General features: G+C 46.6%; 1 long non-coding RNA gene across 1 annotated transcript in view; it reads left to right on the top strand.

Moving 5' to 3' along the window:
* Positions 1-25,842, top strand: part of LOC146866757 (uncharacterized) — a 76,801-nt gene extending 50,959 nt beyond the window's left edge. Inside the window, exons 2-3 of the long non-coding RNA XR_014965814.1 lie at positions 16,952-17,068; positions 25,595-25,842. This is a non-coding gene — a long non-coding RNA (uncharacterized LOC146866757). The remainder of the gene's footprint in view (positions 1-16,951; positions 17,069-25,594) is intronic.
* The last annotated feature ends 201 nt before the right edge of the window (positions 25,843-26,043 follow it).

Below are 26,043 nucleotides of genomic sequence, written 5' to 3'. Positions count from 1 at the left end.
TTGGCTGCAGGCGTTCTCTGAGGAGGGAGCCTCGTTGCTGGGTAGCCTCTGGATGAAGTTGAAGTGAAGATTTTTACTTCTTTGGAATCCAAAATACCCAGCGGGATGAGGCAGGAGGCTGTAGCCTTAGACAATTTCAGGACGTCGGATACCTATTCGGCAAAGTTGCAGAACAGTGTTTGATGCTGTGGAGACGAACGTCCATGGAGACGCAGTGAGTTCAGAGCGACTGGCGATGCATCTTGGTTGGATTGACAAGCAGGTTGGTTTCAGTCTTTAGCCAAACATTTTCCAAGTCCCAAGTTTTAGATTTTGGCTATCTAGGCACCTTTAGCACTACAATCAAGGATCCTGGACTGGTGAGACATCACTTGGGGGTTCAGGACTCACTCAGGCTGTGTCCATTTGAAGGTTAAGGATGGTGGGATACTTTTAGGTCCCTATGGTTCTGAACAGGAGCCCAGCAAACTAAGCCCTGGATTCATTCTGGTAGTCCCTGGTTCAGGTGAACATGTGGGGTTTAAACAGCAGGGCTGACCTCTGTGGGTTTAAGGCAAGCTCCAGGTAGCAAAGCAATCCTTCCTAGGGGCAGCAAAACAGTCTTGTGGAGTACTCAGCAGCAGGAATTATTCAGAGAGTCCTTCCACAGGTCCAGACTGCTGCAGGCCCACTAGTGCAATGAATTTACAGGGCCTAGGCACATGGTATACCACTGTACAAGGGACTTATACATAAATTAAATACGACAATCAGGTCTAAGGTAATCTTACCAAGTTTAAAGGAGAGAGCACAAGCAGTTTAGCAATGGTTAGCAGTGGTAAAGTGCAGAGAGTCCCACAGCCAACAAAAACAAATTCAGCAAAAAACAAAAATGGAGGAAATAAGGTATATATATATATAATATATACACACACACGCACATATATATTACCTACGCCAGTAGGTAGTTATAGTTAGAACCCAGTTTCCATAGGAAAAGCATTTTTTGATTTGCAGATAACTTTGGCATCGTTTGACGAATCTTTGTGAAATTCTCCCCAAAAAAAGTCTATCCAGGTCAGCTCCTGTCCTGAAAGTTTGGGATGATTCGTGAAGCAGGGGCTGAGAAAAAAGGGGGGTCCCAAAAGGCATTTTCCCTATGTTAATTTCCATAGGAAATTTTGCTAGGAGCTACAGCCCGAATTGCTGAACGAAATTACCCCAAATTTGGCAGAAAGGTATAACTTGGTTAAGAAAGCGACCTTTTTTTTTAAAATGGTGTAAATCCGTTCAGTAGTTTTTCAGAAATTCAAAACATAAGAGTAAAAAAATCAATTTCCCATAGGAAACTTTGTGCAAGGCTACAGCTGAAACTACTGAACGGAATTACCCCAAATTTGGCACAAAGGTAGTGCATGGGTTAGAAAGTGACCTTTTTCTTAAATGGTGTAAATCCATTCAGTAGTTGCTGAGAAATTACAAAAATAAAAGTTTCGCTATCTGGGTGGAACCTAAGTGCCGTATACAAGCTTCACTGTGATTGACTGCGAACACTCCAAACCAGAAAGTGTTGGCAGCCATATTGTTTGTCAGTAGAAGCGAGTCACCAGAAAACAGAGAAACAAAGGTAGAACGCAAGAGAAGGGGGCAGGGTAGAAACACCCTGACCCCCTAGGCCTGCTCAGGGGGTCCCAGAAGGACCCCCAGGGCCCCAAAAACATTTTTTTTTTTTTTAAAATCTGCGCAATCCGCGCTGGGGTCGTGGGTTCCTGCGTTTTATTTTAATGAGACAATGGGGTGGGCTTGGTCTCGGGGGAATTTTTTAGAAAAAAATAGCGGGGCTCGCTGGGACTGCAGGGGCCTGCTGGGTTCTGTGCAGTCCCGGGGCTCGCTGGGGTCCCTGCAGTCCTGCGCCTTTACTCATGTAGGGAGGGGGTTGCGCGGCTCCTCTCCTGGAGCCCTCCATGTGGTTATAACTTTTTGCGGGTTCCTGCATTTTACTTTCATGAGATCCCGGGGTGGGCTACGTCTCGGGGGAATTATTTTTTTTTTTAAATTGCGGGGACTTGCTGGGGCTGCGGGGGCCCGCTGGAGTCCTCACAAACTCGGGGTTTTACTATGTTGGAAGGGGTGCTGCGCGAGCCCTCTCCTGGAGCCCTTCATGTGCTTAGAACTTTGGCATCGTTTGACGAATGTTTACTCCTTTTTGAACAGCTCCTAGCTTGAAAGTTTAGGGGTGATTGGTCAAGGGGGGGTTGAGAAAAAAGGGGGTCCCAAAACGTGTTTTCTCAATGCATACGAAAGTTTAGACAAGGCTACAGGTGAAACTGCTGAACGGAATTACGCCAAATTTGGCAGGGGGAAAGGTCTTGGTCCAGAAAGCACGCTTTTGTAGAAATGGTGTAAATCCGTTCAGTAGTGCTTTGAGATATTAAAGGAAAAACATATATATATCTGGATGGTGCCTAACTGCTGAGCATGAGCTTGCGTCTGATTGGCTGCTGACACTTCTAACCAGGAAGTGTTAGCAGCCATCTTGAGCCTCGCATCGAGTGAAAATATAAAAGAAAGGTTCCGGGGGCAATTTAATATAGCGGAGCTCTGTGTAATGATGATTTAGACGCAGTTAAGGCTTAAGATTTATTAACAATAAAGGAGAACAGGTGAGCGCCAGGCAGTACGACTTCCACTCCAGGACAGCAGCAGGAAGATAACCCTTTCACACTTCTTGTGCCCAACACCACCACTTCGCAGCTATGCTGTTAGAAGCCAGTCCATCGGCTCGCAGCTCTCTACCTTTGCGAGCTAGTACGCTGCTGTGCCTGTACTTCTGCGAGCTACTATTCTGCTGTTCCTTTGGGAGCGGATGACTCGTAGTTCTGCATCTGTGAGTCGAGCGGATGGGCCGCAGTTGTCCCTCTGCAAGCATGGGTGCGAACTGTTCATAAGTCACACTACATAAGCATTGAAAAGCCATTTCTGATTCAGTCCGTCAGCTGGTTTCTGTCCGAGGCATTTCTGAAAACATACCGGAGTTGTTTCTGTGAGAGATACCCCTTTCACGCTGCCTCTCCCCACATCAGCAGGTAACCCACCCTCTTACCAACATACCCCCAACAACCTTCTTGGGCCCAGAACTGTCCCTGTGCGGTTGGACAAACAAGAATCTTAGTCATATATAGATTTACATATAAAACATTTTATTTAATCAAAACAACAACGAATAAAACTATGTACAGCCATGGCGTGTCATCGCTGGTCCATTTGTGATTCACAGCCTGCAAGACAAAAAGAAAGATAAGATGGTGCGTCATGCATCCAGCAAAGGAGATAGAGAGAGAGAGAGAGAGAGTGAGAGAGAGAGGGAGAGGAAGAGAGAAAGAGTGACAGAGAGGAATATAGAGAAAGAGAGAAAGAGTGAGAGAAAGAGTAAGATACAAGGAAGAGAGGAAGAGAAAGAGTGTGAGAGAGAGGAACACAGAGAGAGAAAGAGTGAAAGAGAAGAAGAGAGAAAGAGTGAGCTACAAGGAAGAAAGAAACAGTGTGTGAGAGAGGAAGATAAAGAAAGAGAGAAAGAATGAGATACAAGGAAGAGAGAAAGAGAGAATCAGTGTGAGAGAGAGGAAGAGAGAGAGGAAGCCAGCCAAAGAGAGAAATAGTGAGACAGAGAGGAAGACAATGAGAGAATCAGTGTGAGAGACAGGAAGAGAGAGAGATAAAGAGAGAAACAGTGTAAGAGAGAGGAATAGAGAGAGATAAAGAGTGAGAGAGAGGAGGAGAGAAAGGAAGAATGAGACAGAGAAAAAGAGAAAGTGTGAGAGCGAGAAAGGAACAGATGGAGAGGGAGTGTTGAGACTGGAAAAATATTTGCAGCTCACCTTTGCGCAACCGGTGTGTCTCCAACCACGAGCCAGGAGATAGTGCAGACCTCAAGTTTAGTGATCTGAAAGATAAAGAGAGAAAGAGTGAGAGAGAGAAAGAGTAAGATACAAGGAAGAGAGAAAGAGAAACAGTGTGAGAGAGAGGAAGACAGAGAGAGAAAGAATGAGAGAGAGGAAGAGAGAAAGAGAGAGCTAAAAGGAAGAGAGAAACAGTGTGAGAGAGAGGAAGACAGGGAAAGAGAGAGAAAGAGTGAGATACGAGGAAGAGAGAAAGAGAGAATCAGTGTGAGAGAGGAGAAAGAGTGAGAGAGAGGAAGAGAGAGGGAAAGAGTGAGAGAAAGAGTGAGAGAGGAAGAGAGAAGGAGTGAGAGAGAGGAAGAGAGAGAGAAAGAGTGAGAGAGAAGAAGAGAGAGTGAGAGAGGAAGAGAGAAAGAGTGAGAGAGAGGAAGCCAGCCAAAGAGAGAAAGACTGAGACAGAGAGGAAGACAATGAGAGAAACAGTGTGAGAGACAGAAAGAGAGAGATAAAGAGAAAAACAGTGTGAGAGAGAAGAAGAGAGAGAGATAAAGAGTGAGAGAGAGGAAGAGAGAAAGAGTGAGCGACAAGGAAGAGAGAAACAGTGTGAGAGAGAGGAAGAACGGGAAAGAGAGAGAAAGAGTGAGATACGAGGAAGAGAGAATCAGTGTGAGAGAGGAAGAGAGAGAAAGAGTGAGAGAGGAAGAGAGAGAAAGAGTGAGAGAGAGGAAGAGAGAGGGAAAGAGTTAGAGAGAGGAAGAGAGAGAGAAAGAGTGAGAGAGGAAGAGAGAAAGAGTGGGAGAGAGGAAGAGAGAGAGAAAGAGTGAGAGAGAAGAAGAGAGAGAGAGAGAGAAAGAGAGAAAAAGTGAGAGAGAGGAATCCAGCCAAAAAGAGAAAGAGTGAGACAGAGAGGAAGACAACGAGAGAAACAGTGTGAGAGACAGGAAGAGAAAGATAAAGAGAGAAACAGTGTGAGAGAGAGAGATAAAGAGTGAGAGAGAGGAAGAGAGAAAGAAAGAATAAGACAGAGAAAAAGAGAAAGTGTGAGAGAGGGAAAGGAAGAGATGGAGAGGGAGTGTTGAGACTGGAGAAAATCTTTGCAGCTCACCTTTGTGCCACAGGTGTGTCTCCAACCACATGCCGGGAGAAAGTGCAGCCCTCAAGTTTAGTGATCTGAAAGATAGTATAGAATTAGTAATTGCAGAGTACATACAACTGCACGCGTGTAATTCTATTTTTCGGTAATGCGCAATAAGGGTGGTGGACCCCATCCACTCCCACTGCTTGGAGGTGTCTGTGCGCTCTTGTGCACACAGACTGCTGCACACTATCCACTCCCACCGCCCAGAGGTGATTGCCCGCTGCTGCGGAAAGAAGTCTTTCTGTTCACCTTCTGCACCGGCGTTTGTGTAAGAGGGTCCACCACGTGCCAAAGCAACCTCCTCAGCCTTTGCGTACACCGGGTCCAGCTGAACTCACAATTCAGATTGGGTGTTGATTGTCAGGAAGGCCATGCATCATCGCAGATTTGTCGCGCGTTCAGCTCTGGTGGTGTTGGGGGGTGAACGTTGATTCATGATTCACAGCCTGTTAGATAAAAAGCAAGATAAAATTGTGTGTCATGCGTCCATGAAAGGAGAGAAGAAAAGAGAGAGAAAGAGAGAAATAGTGAGAGGAAGAGAGAGAGAATAGAAAGAAAGTGAGAGGAACACAGAGAGAAAGAGTGAGAAAGACGAAGAGAGAGAGAGAGAGAAACAGTGTGAGAGAGAGAGAAATAGTGAGAGAGAGAGGAAGAGAGAGAGAGAAAGAGGAAAGCAGTGTGAGAAAGAGGAACAGAGAAAGAAAGGAAGAGTGAGAGAGAGAAGAGAGAAACAGTGTAAGAGGGAGATAGAAAGAGTGTCAGGGAGAGAAATAAAGAGATGAGGATGGATACTGAGTGCGCACACTGTGTACAAAATCATCACAGCTCATCTTTTATGCCAGCGCTGTGTCTCTAACCATGTGCCGCGACCTAGTGGTATCCTAAAGCTCCCACATCTAAAAGATAGTACAGATTTAGTAATGGTAGGGTTGGTTTAGGATTCAAAATCGTTCCGGGCATGCTAAAAAAAATGGCCCACATTTGCATATTGCCTTTCCTCAAAACACTGCTTCGGAGAAATTTTATTTAAAAAAAGGGGGGGTGGGGGAGATACAAAAAATGCACACATTTGTTTACAGTGGTGACTTAAAAACAAGTGAAGCCACTTCTGCTCAGGCCCCCTGCTCTGGTAGGTATGTATAGGTTACTGGGCCGGCCCTGCAAGAGAAAGAAAGTGACACCTCTGCCTGTTGCTAAACGTGAGGTAATGACACCCATCTGCCTCCAGAAAGGCCATTTAGACATTCACTGGTCCACTGGCTGTATCCGAAGAACAGCGACATCGCGCAAATCTGCCCCCCAGACTGCTCCAAAAAGGAGCCCACAGTTGGAACTGGGCACCGGCCCCTCGTGCATTGCAGACTTAATTTTAAAGACTTAATTTTAATTGTGAGCCCTGATGACCACAGTGTAGGCCAGAGGTAGCGGTCAGCAAGGGCCCATAGCCACGTGGCGTTGAGTTGAGGTGCACAGTTAGTGTCACCAGAAGCATTGAGGGTGTATGAGCCAGTGATGATGCGTGGTGCGGACGGGGCGAACTGGAGCAATGTCTCTTGTCTACTGAACTGCGTCATCTGTAATCGTGACTCTATCTGTTTGAATTGTGAGCCCTGCTGATCGCCTTGTAGGCCAGAGGTAGCGGTGAGCAAGGGCCCACAGCCACGTGCATAGGTTGGTGGCCCCACCGGCCTGCGTAGTTTAGGTTCAGTGGCACCACGTGTCGCCGGCCTTCCATATGCAAATATGCCTCACTAATCGTAGGGAGTCTGTTGCTGTGGTCGCTGCCACGAAGTTGGGGTCACTGCCATTCAGGACTCAGGACACAGTTCCACATGTGGCATCGGCTTGTACTGTACAGGGTTAGTGGCACCACGTGTCACCGGCCTTGCATATGGAAATATGCCTCACTGATCATAGGGAGCCTGGTGCTGTGGTCGCGGCCACTGACTTGGCGTCACTGCCATCCAGGACTCAGGACACAGTTCCACATGTGGGATCGGCTTGTGTTGAACAGGGTTAGTGGCACCACGTGTCGCCGGCTTGTGTTGAACAGGGTTAGTGGCACCACGTGTCACAGCTTGTGTTGAACAGGGTTAGTGACACCATGTGTTGCTGCTTGCGTTGAATTCTGCCTCAATAAGGCCACGTGGCGATGACTTGTGGTGCAATGAGTTAGCAGTACCTTTGGCACTGAGCGTGTACATACCCTACGATGATGCGTGGTCTATGGGGGCCGCACTCAGACCAATGTCTTTTCTCTATTGAATTCTGCCTCAATAAGGGCACATGACGATGACTTATGGTGCACTGAGTTAGTAATACCTTTGGCACTCAGCGTGTACGTACTCTGCGATGATGCGTGGTCTGGGGGGGCCACACTTGGAGCAATGTCTTTTGTCTATTGAATTATGCCTCAGTAAGGCCACGTGGCGATGACTTGTGGTGCACTGAGGTAGTGGCACCTGATGCACTCAGCGTGTGTGCACCCTGCAATAATGCGTGATCCAAGAGGGCCACACTGGGAGCAATGTATCTTGCGTACTGGACTGCGTTATCTGCAATTGCTACTCCATCTGAATTGTGATGCCTGCTGTCCGCAGTGTAGATCGAAGGCAGTAGTCTGTGCAGACAAAAGTCTGCGGTGCTGTGCCGCTGGGTTCGCAGGGGGCCTGTGTCGAGGAGACCTGCATTCATGGCGGCAACCTCATGGCAGGGTGAGGCCCGGCGCTCTGGCACACTCGTTGGTCTTCACAGTTCACAAGGGAACCACGCCCAGAGCCCCGGCCTATTTATTCACACTCTTACACTGAAGTGGTGTACATCAGACCAGCCCACTCCGGTTACGCTTATGCTTACAGGGGGGATGACACAGCTACATGACTGAGATCTTCCCTAGTGTTTGACGTAACATGGTTGGGTCCACTGACCACAACACTACAAGCACCAGTAGTATTTGTGCACATGGAGAGGTGTGTGTTCTGCATGCTGAGATGTGTCCAGCACATCACCGCTACACTTTGCATTTTGTGCATTGTTATTCATTGGTGAATTGCTTCCTTCACATAAAGTTTGTTCACACCTGTTCCAATATTCAGCTATTGTGTGGCTGAGGGGCCATGCCATTTTCGGAAAGTTCGCTGTCTTGTTCTGCGCTGCCTCGATGGTAGAGGAGGGGGTCCTGGGGAGGTGGTGGGTGTTGTGGCGTTCTTAGGTGTCGGAGCTGCTTGATCAGTAGGTCTATGACATGTGTTGGTCTTCAGATGTGGCTCTGGGCTGGGCTCCCTTTCATACTGTATGTAGTTGTTTAATATTTAAAAAACAAGAAGACATTATATAGTTTAAATAACAAATGAAAAACATTACAAAAACTATTTTTAGGATAAACTTACAAAATATCACATTTCTTTTTCAAAATTACTGAGAAAAACATAGGTTTTATGAACATTATAATCAGAAATTAGTATTTAAATAACCTTTGAAATTCACAAAAAAATAGGTCTCAGAAACATCAAAGTTAGAAATTAGTATTTGAGAAACAACATTCAAATTTACTGAAAAAACGATTGCCACATTTCCCAACATTGAGCTAATATATGGCTGAGGGACCATGCCGTTTTTGGAGGGTTCGCTGTCCTGTTCTGCACTGCCTTGGTGGTGGTAGGGAGTGAGGTGGTACTTGGGGGGAGGTCCTTAGGGTTGTGGCAGTGGGTGTTGTGTCCTTCTTGGGTGTCGGAAAAAACTATAGTTTAAATGAACATTATAATTAGAAGTTAGCATTAAAAAAACCATTGAAATTCACTGAAAAAAACATAGGTTTCAGGCACGTTATAGTTAGAAATTAACATTTAAAAAACCTTTGAAATTCACTGAAAAAACCATAGGTTTCAGGTATGTTACAGTTAGAAATTAGCATTTAAAAAACCTTAGCAATTCACTGAAAAAACGATAGGTTTCAGACATGTTATAGTTAGTTGGACATTTCATTCGTACAAAACCATAGAAATTCCCCTGTTATAGTTAGTTCAGCTAACTATAACTCACGCCCCAGCAATGCACTGCTGATGACGTCACATATTACTGACATATTACATATGACATGGTCAGTGACATCATTGATGACATCTCAAATGACATCACTGATGACATCACTGATGAAATCATCCACGTGAAAATCTGATGCACCTCCTCACACTCTAATATAAACTTTGATATTTCCACTCTAAAATATAGAGTATCATTTTCAAAACCATCGACACACCAATGCCAGTTACTACATACACACTCACTGATTCCTAGGTCTAGATACACATCCACTCATTCACCCATACAGTCCCTCATACATGCTGTCACTCATGAATACAAGTCTATCATATGCACCCATACACCTATACAGACACTCACACAGCGCCAATCATTCATGGAGTTACTCACACACCTAGTCCGTCATGCAAAGAATCAATCACACTTCCATTTACTGATGTATAGAGTTATACACACAACAGATCACTTATTCAAACAGAAACAAACACATAATTACTCTCTTAAACAATCACTGATACAAGTAAACACTCATCTATACAGCCACTCTCACAATCACTGACTCCCACATATAGGTATTTATATACTCCAACTCTCAGATACACTGCCTTTTACATATGTAGTTACTTGGACATGTACCACTGAGACATCCATTCACTCAGTAAAACACCCGTACACACACTGACCCACCCATACAGCTGTTTCCACATGCACTATTGAGCCCATACAGCCAGTGAATCAATCACTCAAACATGTATTCACAGAGTCACACACCTCCCACGCACCCACACACACACTCAGGCACCCATACAAATACTCTGGCAACCAATCAATAACCCATATAGACACTCATGTAGCTACTAACCATCCCATGGAGCAGCTTATACAACAGCAGACAGACTGATACAGACATTCACACAGTTTAGTCACTAACCCATGCATTCAATAAGACACATGTAATAACTCACTTAAACAGTCAGTGGCGTACCTACTAAATCCTTCATACAGACACTTATACACCCAATCATTCCTCAATACACCTTGGCATATATATAAAACATATTTAAACTATATAGAAACACAGTCACTGGATGAAGTAATCAGTGATGTCATTAGTGATGTCACTGACCATGTCATGAATGATGTAATATGTGACGTCATCAGTAGTGCATTGCGGGGACGCTATATATATATATTCACTGAAAAAAACCATAGGTTTCAGACATGTTATAGTTAATTGGAGATTTCACTTGTACAAAACCTTAGAAATTCCCCTGTAATAGTTAGTTCAGCTAACTATAACTCACGCCCCCGCAATGCACTGCTGATGACGTCACATATTGCATCATTCATGACATGGTCAGTGATATCACTGATGACATCTCAAATGACATCACTGATGATATATATATATATATATATATATAATTCACTGAAAAAACCATAGGTTTCACACATGTTATAGTTAGCGGAAATTTTACTGATAAAAAACCAGTGAAATTCCCCCGTTATAGTTAGCGCAGGCAACTATAACTCACGCGACTGCAATCCTCTGCTGATGCTAATACTGTATTTAGACACTTATTTGCCCATGTCTTCTTCCATACATTTTTAGCTATACATATATTACAAATATTTTTTTTTCATAAAGACACATATGTCATCAGCAGAAGATTGCAGTCGCGTGAGTTATAGTTGCCTGCGCTAACTATAACGGGGGAATTTCACTGGTTTTTTATCAGTAAAATTTCCGCTAACTATAACATGTGTGAAACCTATGGTTTTTTCAGTGAATTAGCAAGGTTTTTTAAATGCTAATTCCTAACTATAACGTGTGTGAAACCTATGGTTTTTTCAGTGAATTAGTACGGTTTTTTAAATGCTAAGTTTTTTTCCCTTATAATAAGCCCTGTACATTTGGTGGCCTTCGGCCACCAAAAGCACAGGGGGTGGGGTAAGTGTGGATAGTGTTTTTTGCCCTTAACATAAGCCCTGTGCTTTTGGTGGCCTTCGGCCACCAAAAGCACAGGGGGTGGGGTAAGTGTGGATAGTGTTTTTTTTATTTTTATCTTTTTTACCGTACGCTTACGGTAAGCGTACGGTAAGCGTACCCCGCGAAATTGCCGAAAAAAAATAAAACCGTTTTTGCACTTGGGGGATGTTTGGGGACTCCCTCAACATGACTATGTGGGAGGGAGTTGTCAAAACAGCCCCTTTACATGTTTTTGGGCTTGATATTTTAAAAATCACTCTCAGTGCGAGAGACAAAATGGCGGCCGCCGCTTCCTGGTTTCGGCCGATTCGAATGTTTACTAAGATCTAAGAGCCAATCAGAATCGCGCTCGCGCACGCCACCGTACGCTTACCGTAAGCGTACGGTAAGCGTACGGTAAGCGTACCGTAAGCTGGCTCAGATATATATATTGATTTAAAGGCTATTTTCTCAGAATCTACTGAACAGATTTACACCAAACCTACAAAAGGCACTTCCTTGACCTAGGGACTACCTCTCTGCCAAATTTTGAGTAATTCTGTTCAGCCGTTCGGGCTGTAGCTCGTTCTAAAGGTCCTATGGAAAAATGCATGGGAAAAACGCGTTTTGGGACCCCCCTTTTATCTCAGCCCCCGCTTGACGGATCCCCCCGAGACTTTCAGGGTAGGAGCGGAGCGTAGCGCCCCACCTATTTTGAAAAATTTGCGAGGATTCGTCGACCGGCGCCAAAGTTATTCAAAATAGAATGTTGAGGTTTTCCTATGGAAACGTGGTCCTAACTATAACTACCTACTGGCTATCGCCAGTAGGTAATATAATACAACCATGCATGCCTTAACAAGCTGAAAAGTTGTAGTGGAAATATATTTTTGTTCTTTGGTGAGTCCATCTCTTTGAGTCACTTCTTTCTTGGATATATACATACATATAAATTTGACCAATCTGCATGAGACTTTCCCCAAAAAGTGCCAAAGTAGGTTCTGTGTGTTATGGAAAGCTTGGGGGTGAGCCCTGCAGTGGGGACTGAGAAATGGGGGTGCAAAATAAGGGTGCATTTGTAATAGTAATTCCCATAGGAACGCTTTGTCGAACTTACAGCCCGAACCGCTGGACGAATTACACCAAAGTTAGATGTTGTTACACAGATTGTGCTTTTTGTTATTTGGTGCAAATCCATACAGTAGTTTCTGACAAATAAGCTGAAATTTATAGTGATATCTCTGGTTGCAGATATGTACTGACGATTTCGCGATTAATCGTTCCTGCACGCAATAACAGGAATGCTGTGATTGGCTGGACGCAACCTGAACATAAAGTTGCAGCTGCCATTTTTTCTATTGGGAAGGGGTCCTGGCGCTAATATTTTCTGTGAAAGCAAACATAAAGGGTCAAGGTACTCTGAACCATTGTTTCAGAAATATAAGTGTTAGTGACATTAGTTATGTGTCCAAAATAGATTTTTTAATCCAGTGCGATATTTACAGTGACACCCCGACGCCAGCGTGGTCTCCTGTGTACCGTCACGGGGACGTCGTGACTGTCATGGCGACACCACAAATATTGGTGGAAATATAAAAAGAATCAGTGAATCATTCTTCCCAAAAACAATATTTCAGGTACTAGTGTGGCTCTGACCCTTTGTGTTGATTGTGTGTATACTACACATAAGACCAATGCAGAGTTTCAGGTTGCTTAGAAACACCCTGTTGCCTTCATCTGTAAAGTGCACTCCATCATTTCTATAAATTCTATGCATGTCAAAACGCAGATTGTTGTTATAGATAAAGCCCATACGATGGTCTCTGAGGAATGTAGAAACAGTTTTATGAGCATGGTTCCTGGCCTTGTGAGCAGAACTGATTTGACCATTTCAAGTTCTGTCTTTGGCATATATTAGAGTACACCAAGACAGTGTGAGGGAAAAGCGGCATCAGTTCTGCAGAGTTATCTTTCATTAGGATTTCCAGCCCTACCCCAGTCAATGTGCCTAGGTCATTGCCACCACAGTGCACAATCATGAGTTGAGGAGCTTGGCAATTCACCATGGTTTTAACCAAAGCCAGCAACTGATAAAACTTTAACCCTCGCTGGCCAAACCAAGTAATCAAGTAATCTCCATGTTTGGCAAATCCAAGTCCCTGTCAATGCCTCTCTTTTTTGCAGCCTCTTTAGCCCAATAGACATTGCTGTGGCCAGCAATCCACACTCTAAGCATTTTGAAGTGAAGGAGTCAGGAGAAGGCTGGACCTGAATGTCCAAATGAAAAGCAGTTAAAGCAGTTAAAATTGAGGTGTTTTCTTTTTTTGAAAACAAGGTATATTTCATTGGATTCTGCCAGTAAGTGAGTGAATAAAATTAGGAAGTATGTTGGATGCATTAGTAAGAAGTCCTATTATTGGCTGTTTTTTTTAAACAAGGAATATAATACAGACATGGATATGCTTCTGAATTTGTGCAGTAAACCACACCTGCTGTATCTAATTTGGAAGTAGCTTGTTCCTTCTACAATGTGCTGTGAATTTGTGACCTACTGGTTCCCCTGGGTTGCTAGATACACCAAGCTAAGGGGGAATTGAGGGGAATGGTGTTAAAGAGACAGATAAAAAAAATGTATAGTTGAAAAGTTATGACATAATTTAACTAATGATAAATTTTAATTTCCAATTGAGGACTGTGGGAAAAACGGTTGTGCAGTATCTAAATTTCCCAAAAATTAAGCTACATTTATGTTAGGAGTCCCGTTTATTTTCATGATCATCGCGAAAAAATTGTGAGCACGCGGCGACAGGAACTTCATTTTGAAAGAGAGGGAATGGGTTAACAGACGCTAACCATTCACAATTGGAGATAACAAGTCGAAAATTTAAGATATGTTTTCATTTGCTGCCTTTCTCATTATCATAGAGTGGAAAGTTGAAGAGGTTGTCATTTTATGGTTGCTTTGTATTAGAGTGGTGCACCATTCTTGTGCTCGGTATTTTACAAATCCTAACTGTGTCAAACCTATTGAAAAAAGAGCTTAGACAACAATATAATCTACAAACTCTATTCACTGGTTTGTACATAATGTTTTGGTTATTTAAAAAAATTATCACATGAAATGAAGATGTAAATGTAAGTTTGATAAAAAAAGAGTATCACAGTGATATGAAAAAAATATATGAGATGAACTGTATCTATCAGAGGGTATGTGTTTAAGATGTTAGTACGAAATGTTTTGGTAAGTAAGAGAATAATGAATTAGTGTGCCTTTATTCCATTGTGTAGTTTATAGAAAAATAACAGTATAGTATTGTTCAAAGTTGTAATGAGGAATGTAAAACTAAGAATGTTTTAAACATCTAAGCATCATGTGCATAATAGATACATCTATGTTATTTGCATTCTGTGAGTTGTGGTACTTTTGGTCACAGTATTACACAGGAGTAGTATAGTCATAAGTAAAACATAAGAAAATGTCTAGCGCCTGTGTATGTATTATAAACAAGTAATATGTGTTAGGTATGTATTAGGAAGTGTTTGTCAATGTGTTTTTTTACTTATATGAGTGGTTTGCATATGCTTAGATGTTGGGATTTTTTGTGGTTGAAGATAGTTATATGTACTGTGGGACTCTTGAGTTTATTTAAAAATGTAGAGAACTATATATTTTGGGAAAGATGGCTTGCAGGGGTATATCTTTTATGGAATCACATATATACAACATTCCAGGGTGATATATTTAGTTAAAAATGCTCTGTTTAAAATTGAGGAAAGTTTATAGTGTATAATGTCTGTTGAGAGTTCTTGTGCTACCTGTATTTGGTGTGTAACTTTTCTTCAAGAAATGCTGAATATATGTTTTAAACACAGAAGAAAAAAATTGAGAAATGATGTAGGTATGCCATTAAGAAAAGGTTATGTGCTTTGAAAAAGTGAGATTTGTTGTTTTCTGTTCTAGAACTTAAAGATGCATGTGCGTGTTAAGTAAAAGAGCAATGTATGCTTGTAGAGAGGCATGTGTCCAAATATATATAACGTGTGATATCTAGACTTTTCTGACACATAGGTCATTAGAAAAGGATAGATACACTAAAACAGATAGATTGATACTGACAGAAGGAGTTAAACAATGAGTTACAGATATAGTCACAACTTTTATGTATGTAACAGCGATGGACATACTTTACAGTCACCCAACCATTACTTAGGCACTCATCGGATAACTCAGCCACTACTCAGGCAGCACTCATGCACTATGTATGCACTTATCCATTCACCCAAGCACTACACATGCACTCTTCCAATCATGGAGGAACTAATTATGTACTCATTGAACTACGCAGGCAACACCCATGCATTCATCCAATCACCCAGGCATTAACCATTCACATATACAGTCGCCACAGCTGTATGTATGCAGTTATTCAAACACCCATGCGCAACTCATGCACTCATCCAAACACTCACTTATAACCCATGCACTCTTCTAAATACTGATGCACAACCCATTCACTCATCCAAATACTCAGGAACTAGTAATGCACTCATACAATTATGCAAGAAGTACCATTGCAGTGAACCTATCACCAATCCAGTATCTATGCTCTCATCCAATTACTGAGGCAATACTCTTGCACTAATATAATCACCACAGCAGCACACTCACTTTTCTTCAATCACTCAAGTTTTAACAATGGACTTATAAAATTACTCAGACATTAGTCATGCACGCATTTTATCAGCCAGGCACTACTGATGCAGTCATTCAATTATCCAGGCAATACCCATGTACTTTTATAATCACCCAGGTACTACCTGTTCAATTAACAAAAAACACATGGGCATCAGTCATGTACTCATTAAATCACGGAAACACTACTCATGCACACATGCAATCTGCCAGGTTGTATGAATGCACTTAAACAATGATGTACACACTATGCATGCACTGAATAAATCACGTATATACTATGCATGTAGTCCTGTTACCACCCAGGGACTAGAGTAGCACTCATTTAATCATCCAACCATTATCTATGAATTTATTGTATCATTAAGGCATTAGTTATGCACTTATCTAATCATTCAGGCAGCACTCAAATACCCAGATAGTAGTAATATAGTACTGAAAATACACAGGCACTACCTATACACATATGGAACCGCGGATGTAGTTCCTACCTACTCAGGGAATCTTCCAGGCACTACCTATATTCTGAGGGAACCACCTGTGCACTATCCATGCACTCATTCAATCAGCATTGTTGTACTCAACCACAAACACATGTATTGTAAGTTTTAGTGAAGAATATGTACTTTTTTAGAACCATCTGGTGAATTATATATGGAACCTGTCATACATGTACTCATAAGAATTAATGGGCTATATGCTGTGATACAAATTAATGTGCAGATTTTATATACAGTGTTTCTTAAAATTGTAATCTTACACATCTGAGTAGAAAAATTCTGAAAAACTAAATCTACCAGTGATGCAGTGGTAGAGAGACATTGAAAAATAACTCTTATGGTGTGTTTTCGGATTTACAGTATTGAGACACTGTGCGTACATTTACACAATGTTGATGTTTATTTTAAATTTCCTACGAAAAGGATAAAGTGGTCTTTTAGTGTTTATATGTGAGAACTGATATACGATGCAGCTGTGCTGTAGGAGAGGGTGCTAGAATAATATAAGGTAAATAATAAATTAAATTTTGTGTTTTGTTTTGGGTTTGGTACATTAAAGTAAGTGCTTGCAGTTATGTAGCTAGGTTCATCTATAGATTTAAAATTGCAAGATAACATAAAAACAGATGTTGTGTTATGTGTATGGCAGTAGTAAAGTAGTTGGTACATTGGCTAGAATAAACATTCCAATATACTTAATTTTTTTACTGAACAATATCTGCATAACTACAGACAGAATGCCTACAAAAGCTCGGAGGAAAAAGGAATAGAAGAAACTATAGGATCTATGCAGAACTGAGACCCAAAAGGGGCAAAATAAAGAAAAGTGGTGAAAGAAAAAAGCTGCTGGTAAGAGGACAAAGTCATTTCTTAAAAATATGTGGATTTTTCTAATGATTCCAAATTAATTAATATAAAATTCAAACTATGAGAATGAATAACAATGAACAAGATCTATATAACAAGAACAGTAAAGAATGTAACAAAGAATGACACACCTTAACCAGGAGACAGAAGCAGTTTTAGGAAATCAGAGCCAGAATGTTTTGTAGTAGAGTAGTTATAATCTACTGAGAACTATGAAAAAGTATAGAAGAAGGAGAGAGCCACTGAAACAGAAAGAACGAGTTGAGAGAGTAGTTGATAAGGCCTCTGCACTGAAAAGGTAGCTTTTCATTTTGAGTATAAATAGAATGAAGACTCTTGACAAAGTGGTGTTGGGCATGTGGAGACAATACCAGAAAAAAAGATTAGCGAATAGGAGTAACTTTTGTACATTTTTTAGTGGGTTCGGAGCCTTTCTTTAATGAAGAAATCTATCTCCAGGGTAATAGATTTGTTGGACAGGCCACATGAAGGGCTTGCTCCCTCCCCACAGAAGCAACCCGCACCCCGTCCCAAGACGGGATTCCTGCCCCCGGACATCTCTGTATCATGGGGCCGAACCACTACCGGCTCTCTCGCCCGGCCCGGCCGCCATCTTGGACACTGCACCACGAGGCCGCATGGCCTCAGCTCGACCCTAACCCTGGGCCTGGCCAGGCCCCGACATCCCAGCACCACCATCCACCCAGGAGGTGAACGGACCACTTGGCAGGTCAATGGAAGAAAGAAGTGTCGATGGCTCTCCCCCGCCAGGTGCCGATCACCCCCAGCTCCCCCGGGCGCTGGCTCCACCCCCCTGCTGGGTGTCTGGACTCCCTCATCCCGGACCTCCCGACCTCCAAGTGCGAGGGTCCGGACATCAAAGGGCGCCAGACCTATAACTGGGGCAGCTCCAGAGCAGGAAGGCAGTTGTATCCTGGAGTCGAGAGACACCGTGAAGAACTCATCCTTGACGGACTACTGGCGCTGCCGTAGCCCTGCCTTGTGAACTATCATCCTGCCTGCTGGCGCTGCCGCAACCTTCTGCATCCTACATCCTCGTCGGGACCTGCTGGCGCTGCCGCGGACCGTTGTAACTACCATCCTCGTCGGGACCTGCTGACGCTGCCGCGGACCGTTGTAACTACCATCCTCGTCGGGACCTGCTGGCGCTGCCGCGGACCGTTGTAACTACCATCCTCGCCGGGACCTGCTGGCGCTGCCGCGGACCGTTGTAACTACCACCTTCACCGGGACCTGCTGGCGCTGCCGCGGTCCGTCCATCTCGAACGCCTAGCTCGAGGATTGTGAGCTATCCATCCTACCATCGCATCTACCTGATTGGTAACAAGACTGTCCCGCTACCCCCTTTCCCAACCAAGAGACTAGAATCGAGGGGACCCCTGAGTCCTGACCTCCTTGTACCATTCTATCGTACCTAAAGATTGCTTATAAAGAACGTTAAACCTTATCATTGTGTGGTGTACCTCGGTGGGGGGGAAGTTATTCGTCTGTACGATCGCTGGAGACGGCTCTCCCCGGAGACCTCTCCCCTTGTCCTCGGCCGACCCTCCCGGTCCGTCTAACATTGGTGGCCAGCGGCGCGATCCGAATCAACGCGTAATCGTACAGAGAGTAACTCACCCCACGACGAAACCACAATGACAACCAAAGAGAGCGGATCCACCGAGAAATTCCAAATGGAGAAATTGGAAGAGTACAGCCATCGTGAGTTGAAACAATTCTGCATTGAACTAGGCATTGCTACCACCGGTCTGAGTACTAAAGACGATTTCAAGCACGCCATTGAGTCGTGGGCAGAAACCGGGGCCGCCAGACCCCCGGACCAAAACATTACAGCATCAGAGAGGAACACCACGGCTCCCGAGGAGCGAAGAACGGGCCTCTCGCAGGAAAAGATCCAAGAGAGAGAGAAAAACAGACTACATGAGTTAGAAATGGCACGGCTCAAAATGGACGGTGAACTAAAATTAGCCGAACAAAAACTGAACCTAGAACATCTGCGGCTCCGAGAAGAACGGGAAGAAAAACAGAGGCAGAGAGAGCTCGAAGAAAAGAGATTAGCGTACGAGCACGAGCGCAAACTGGCAGAAATAGACCTACGGAAGCAGAACAAAGAACTGGAGGTGCCCGAGCAACCGCGCACCCCAGGAGCGACAGAAAAGAAAGTCCACATCCCCAAGGATGTCGTTCGAGAGTATGTCCGAGAGGACGACATACAACAGTGGTTCAAGGCCTACGAGATCGCCATGACCTCCCACCGGATCGATCGAAGTGACTGGGGAGCCGGTCTATGGGGGAGGTTCGTCAATGAAGGCCGCGATGCCCTGTTACAGCTCCCAGACCATCTGATGTCATCCTATGATCACATGAAGGCTGCCCTCCTCACCCGATATGGGCTCACACCCGAAATGTACCGCCAGAGGTTCCGAGACTGCACCCGGATCCCGGGTACAACTTGGGTGGAATATGTCAACTATTTCAGCCGAGCCTTCGAGGGTTGGATCAAGGGAAGCCACGTAACGACCTACGAGCAACTTTTTAATCTCATGGTGTGGGAGCACCTCTCTAACAACTGCTTCGTCAAGCTCAGGCAGCACCTCCTCGACAGTAAATTGACTGACCCACGGCAACTCGCCGCCGAAGCTGACCGGTGGGAAAGCACCCGAGTAGGCCGGAGAGGGCCGCACGAACAGAACCGGAACAATCAAGGTCAGCACCGTCCCCGAGGAGGAGGAGGAGGCCAGGGACGAGGAAGAGACACCGTCCCGGCCGCTCCCGCTGCCAGCACCCCACCCCCGGCCAGCCGGGGCAACCCCCCGATGCGCCCGGGGTTCCGAGCCAATGTCACGTGTCACCGATGCCAGCGAGTCGGCCACTACACCAATGACCCGAACTGTCCACAGAACCAAACTCCGAGACCCCGCAAGGTAGCTGCCGCCGCCCTGGGGGGAGAACAAATCTCCGAAGAACAGGAAGAATGCGAACAGGAACGACAAGAGTGGGAACCGGCCGCCATGGTTCTAGCGTGCCTAGGGGGAAGAGACATGGTCCCGCGGGCTCCCCTACCCGCCAACACCAGAAAATATAGTCAGTGGGTGAACATTAATGGACGCCGGGCCGAAGCACTACGTGACACGGGGGCCAGTGTGACGGCCGTCCGCTGTCACCTGGTAAAACCAGAGCAGATCCTGCCGAACATTCTCTGCCCCGTCCGTTCAGCCGACAACTCAGAGAGTCTATGTCGGATGGCCTGCGTCCCCTTCGAATGGGGAGGAGTCTCCGGCATGTTGAAGGTGACGGTCCGAGATGATGCCCCCGTGGACTGTCTCCTGGGGAATGATCTTGAGAGTTCCCCGTGGGCCGCCGTAGAAAGAAGAGAGCACCTGGGGATGTTGGGCCTCCCGGACTGGGCGTGCGTAACCACCCGGTCCATGGCCGCCCGGGCCATCCCCCGATCAGAAGAACCAGAATGGCCAGCACCTCCTCCCCCGATCGCTCCAGTAGAGGACACCGACCATACCGACCCCCCAGAGCAAACCCCCGAAGGGCTCGCTCAGCCCCAGCCCCAGGACCTTCCCGACCTGGCTCAGTGGCGTCAAGAAGGGGGGCCCACCCAGGAACAGTTCCGTCAAGAACAGAAGACCTGTCCCTCCCTCGAGGGACTCCGCCAGCAAGCCCTCGCCCAGAGCGCAGGGGACACCACCGGAGCCCATTGGATCTATTGGGACAACGACCTATTGTACAGTGAACAGAGAATCGCAGAGTTAGGGGCCAGTCGAGTGCTGGTGGTGCCCCTCCGTTTTAGAGACTTCCTGTTAAATTTGGCCCACGATGTCCCTCTGGCTGGACACCTGGGCCAGGACAAAACCTACAGTCGCCTGGTGACCCACTTTTTCTGGCCAAAGATGAGAAACGACGTCCTCAACCACTGCCGGTCCTGCCCCACGTGCCAGGTCAGCGGGAAGAGCGGCCGCAAACTCAAAGCACCTCTGCAACCCTTCCCAGTTGTCACCACCCCGTTCGAGAGGGTGGGAATAGACATTGTGGGGCCCCTGGACCCCCGTACAGCACAAGGACATCGGTTCATCCTGGTACTGGTGGACCACGCCACCCGCTACCCCGAGGCTGTGCCCCTGCGAACTGTAACAGCCCCGGTGGTCGGCCGGGCCTTAATGGGGATCTTCTCCCGGGTGGGCTTCCCCCGAGAAGTCGTCAGCGACAGAGGCACAAACTTTATTTCGAAATATATGAAGTCCCTCTGGCAACAGTGCGGGTCACCTACCGATTCACGACCCCCTATCACCCTCAAGGAAACGGACTAGTCGAGCGGTTCAACCGCACGCTCAAGGGAATGATTGGGGGGTTGGAAGAGCCCCTCCGTCGCCAGTGGGATGTGCTACTTCCGTGCCTCCTCTTCGCATATCGAGAAGTCCCCCTGAAGTCCCTCGGCTTTAGCCCTTTCGAACTCTTGTACGGGCACCCTGTGCGAGGGCCCCTCAGCCTAGTCAAAGAAGGTTGGGAGATGGCCCCCCTAAAGACCCCTCCAGACGTCTTCAAGTACCTCCTGACCCTACGCAATCAGAGCAGGCGATTCAGAGAAAAAGCGAAAGCGAACCTTGAGGCCAGTCAGGAGGACATGAAAAAATGGTACGATCAAAATGCCTCCTCCATCGAATTCGAACCTGGCCAACAAGTGTGGGTGATGTCCCCCACCGAGCCATGTGCCTTGCAGGACAAGTGGACGGGGCCCTTCAAAGTGGTCGAGCGCAAGAGCCCCGTCACCTATCTCATCGATGTGAAATCTCCACGGAACCCCCTCCGGGTCCTCCACACCAACAGACTCAAACCCCACTTTGTGCGCTCGGAGCTCAGCCTCCTGATGGCTACAGACAGTGGAGCGGAAGAAGACTCCGAGCATCTCCCTGATCTCCTGAAGACTCGTGAGAAAGATGGTTCCGTGGACGGGGTCCGACTCTCAGATGCCCTCACCCCGGAACAGCGCCAAGGCTGCCGGGACCTCCTGCTGCAGTTTGCGACCTTGTTTTCCCTCACCCCAGGGGTCACCCCCTGGTGCTTGCACGACGTGGACACTGGGGACAGACCCCCTATCAGACACCGGGCGTACCGCGTACCAGATCGGGTACGGGCCTGCATCCAAGAGGAGGTATCAAAGATGCTCACGCTCGGGGTCATCGAGCCCTCGGACAGCCCCTGGGCCAGCCCGGTCGTGCTGGTCCCCAAAGCTGCTGCCCCCGGCACCACTCCTGAGCTCCGATTCTGCGTCGACTATCGGGGCTTGAATGCTGTCACCAGAACCGACGCTCATCCCATCCCCCGAGCGGATGAACTGATCGACCGCATGGGGGCTGCCCGCTACCTCAGCATCTTCGACCTGACAGCGGGCTACTGGCAGATCGGTCTCACACCCCGGGCCCAAGAACGATCCGCCTTTTCTACCCCCGATGGCCACTACCACTTCAAAGTCATGCCATTCGGCATGAAGAATGCCCCAGCTACTTTTCAGCGACTAGTGAACCAGGTCTTGGCGGGGCTCGAGGAGTTCAGCGCCGCCTACCTGGACGATATCGCTGTGTACAGCCGCCACTGGTCCGACCACCTCCACCACCTCCGAGAGGTCCTGCAGGCCCTCCAACGAGCCGGCCTTACAATCAAGGCCGGCAAGTGCCAAATTGGTCAGGGGTCCGTGACCTATCTCGGACACCAGGTGGGAAGCGGTCTGGTGGCCCCTCTACAACTCAAGATCGCTGCCATCCAGTCCTGGCAACCTCCAGTCACGCAGACCGAGGTCCGAGCCTTCTTGGGGCTCACCGGCTACTACCGGCGGTTCGTGAGGGACTATGGCAGCATTGTGGGGCCCCTCACGGGACTCACATCCAAAAACCACCCGAAGAAGGTCAACTGGACCCCAGACTGCCAAGCGGCCTTCGAGAAGCTGAAAGCCGCCATGTGCACTGTCCCTGTGCTCCAGGCCCCCGACTACAGTCGGGAATTCATCGTACAAACAGATGCCTCCGACCATGGCATCGGGGTGGTCCTCTCCCAGTTGAACTCCGAGGGACTTGACCAACCAGTGGCCTTCATCAGCAGACGCCTCCTGGCCCAAGAACAGCGCTGGAGCACCATCGAGAGGGAGGCCTTCGCAGTGGTGTGGGCCCTCAAAAAGCTCCGGCCCTACCTCTTCGGTACCCACTTCCGGGTGCAAACAGATCATCGGCCCCTGCAGTGGCTAATGCAGATGCGGGGGGAAACCCCAAACTATTGCGTTGGTCCATCTCCCTGCAGGGGATGGACTTCACTGTGGAACACCGACCGGGCCAAGACCACGCCAACGCGGATGGCCTGTCACGCTTTTTCCGCCTCGACGAGGAGAGTCCCCAAGAGGATGGGTGACTCTCCCCGCCTTCAGCTGGGGGGGACGCATGTTGGACAGGCCACATGAAGGGCTTGCTCCCTCCCCGCATGACAGGGCCCGAGCCCCGGCCCTCCAGGTGTTACCCACAGAAGCAACCCGCACCCCGTCCCAAGACGGGATTCCTGCCCCCGGACATCTCTGTATCATGGGGCCGAACCACTACCGGCTCCCTCGCCCGGCCCGGCCGCCATCTTGGACACTGCACCACGAGGCCGCATGGCCTCAGCTCGACCCTAACCCTGGGCCTGGCCAGGCCCCGACATCCCAGCACCACCATCCACCCAGGAGGTGAACGGACCACTTGGCAGGTCAATGGAAGAAAGAAGTGTCGATGGCTCTCCCCCGCCAGGTGCCGATCACCCCCAGCTCCCCCGGGCGCTGGCTCCACCCCCCTGCTGGGTGTCTGGACTCCCTCATCCCGGACCTCCCGACCTCCAAGTGCGAGGGTCCGGACATCAAAGGGCGCCAGACCTATAACTGGGGCAGCTCCAGAGCAGGAAGGCAGTTGTATCCTGGAGTCGAGAGACACCGTGAAGAACTCATCCTTGACGGACTACTGGCGCTGCCGTAGCCCTGCCTTGTGAACTATCATCCTGCCTGCTGGCGCTGCCGCAACCTTCTGCATCCTACATCCTCGTCGGGACCTGCTGGCGCTGCCGAGGACCGTTGTAACTACCATCCTCGTCGGGACCTGCTGGCGCTGCCGCGGACCGTTGTAACTACCATCCTCGTCGGGACCTGCTGGCGCTGCCGCGGACCGTTGTAACTACCATCCTCGCCGGGACCTGCTGGCGCTGCCGCGGACCGTTGTAACTACCACCTTCACCGGGACCTGCTGGCGCTGCCACGGTCCGTCCATCTCGAACGCCGAGCTCGAGGATTGTGAGCTATCCATCCTACCATCGCATCTACCTGATTGGTAACAAGACTGTCCCGCTACCCCCTTTCCCAACCAAGAGACTAGAATCGAGGGGACCCCTGAGTCCTGACCTCCTTGTACCATTCTATCGTACCTAAAGATTGCTTATAAAGAACGTTAAACCTTATCATTGTGTGGTGTACCTCGGTGGGGGGAAGTTATTCGTCTGTACGATCGCTGGAGACGGCTCTCCCCGGAGACCTCTCCCCTTGTCCTCGGCCGACCCTCCCGGTCCGTCTAACAAGATTATTTCATGACATTGGTTACAGAGGACGCTGTTATGAAATGAAGAATGGCACTCCTATAGCAAAAGAGGTGATGGTTCCTAGAAATGTAAAACAAGTTATTGGAGAAAAGCTACAAGGGAGGTGGAGTCAGGCGCCTGTATACAAATGGAATTGTAGTAGTGTTTGTAGTATTCAACAGCAATCCATTGATATATTAAGTACATTTCTACGTATCTTTCCAAGGTGAAGTTTGAAACACAAAATAAGTACTTTTCAAGGATTAGATCCTTGCAAGATTAGAAAGCATACACGTTTGCAGGGAACTAGCTTGTTCTTCAAAGAAAGTGTACCAAAGCACCTTCATAATTTCAGGATGTTATCTGTAAATCACTCAACAATGCAAACTTTAGTTAGGAGGCTGTTTAGTAGAAATGAATAGAGCACTTTTGCATGGTACTGTAGCAGAGGTAGAAAAGGTTTGTGATGATGTGTAGTTTTGTTTCTTTGGCCCTGAGCAGGATTCTAGGGAAAATGAAGAGTTGTTAAGAGGAGGAATTGCTGAACAGGACACAGATATTACAGTTGATAGTTTAGGAGAAGAGATTACAAAATATAACACAGTGTGTTCTGAAAAAACAGAGTATGTTCGTATATTTTGTTGAGGCACTCACTACAAGATTCAAACATGGACTGTTGACTTGTATTTAAAAAATGAAAAAGAAAATAATAATAGCTGGAAAAAGTTAGCTGTGTATTTATTTGTAGAGGAATACTTTGACTTGTCCATATGGCAAGTTTTATGTAAGTTTTGTTACAATAAATTAGAAGCTAGTGAAATAACTGCTAATGTAGAAAAACAATGAAGGGCCAAAAATGAAAAATAAATCATCATTTCTGAAATTTTACAGCATTGCGAAGGGCTGTTATGGACTACTCCCCACCACTCACTACAGCTCCACAATCAATGCAGTATGATGCCATCTGGGAAAACTCTGAAGCCAAATATTGAAGTTGAGATTGGACCTTTGAAGGGACTCCTTGCCCTGGTGTTGTTGCGGCTGCTATTGAAGTTGAGGGTCCTTCAGCCTCTCGTTGCCTTCTTGCTGCTTTTACACGATTGCCATGGTATGCTTTTAGATGAGGAAGCATGTATGTAGTCCCACAAGAATATTTTTTATTAGTATCCCTTGGCAATGTTGTGTAATATATATTGTGCATTACGCATATTTTGTTGGTAGTTATTTGTTTTTAATGTGTTGGTTTTACAAATGTATTGTTAAAATAAAGTGAAACCATTATGTTACTAAACAGCTAGACTCAACCTTTCTGTAAAATATGTCTATATATCTGTTTTACA

Source organism: Triturus cristatus, chromosome 1_2, assembly GCF_964204655.1.
Source record: "Triturus cristatus chromosome 1_2, aTriCri1.1, whole genome shotgun sequence".
NCBI lineage: Eukaryota > Metazoa > Chordata > Amphibia > Caudata > Salamandridae > Triturus > Triturus cristatus.
This window is presented reverse-complemented; position numbering and strand designations above follow the sequence as displayed.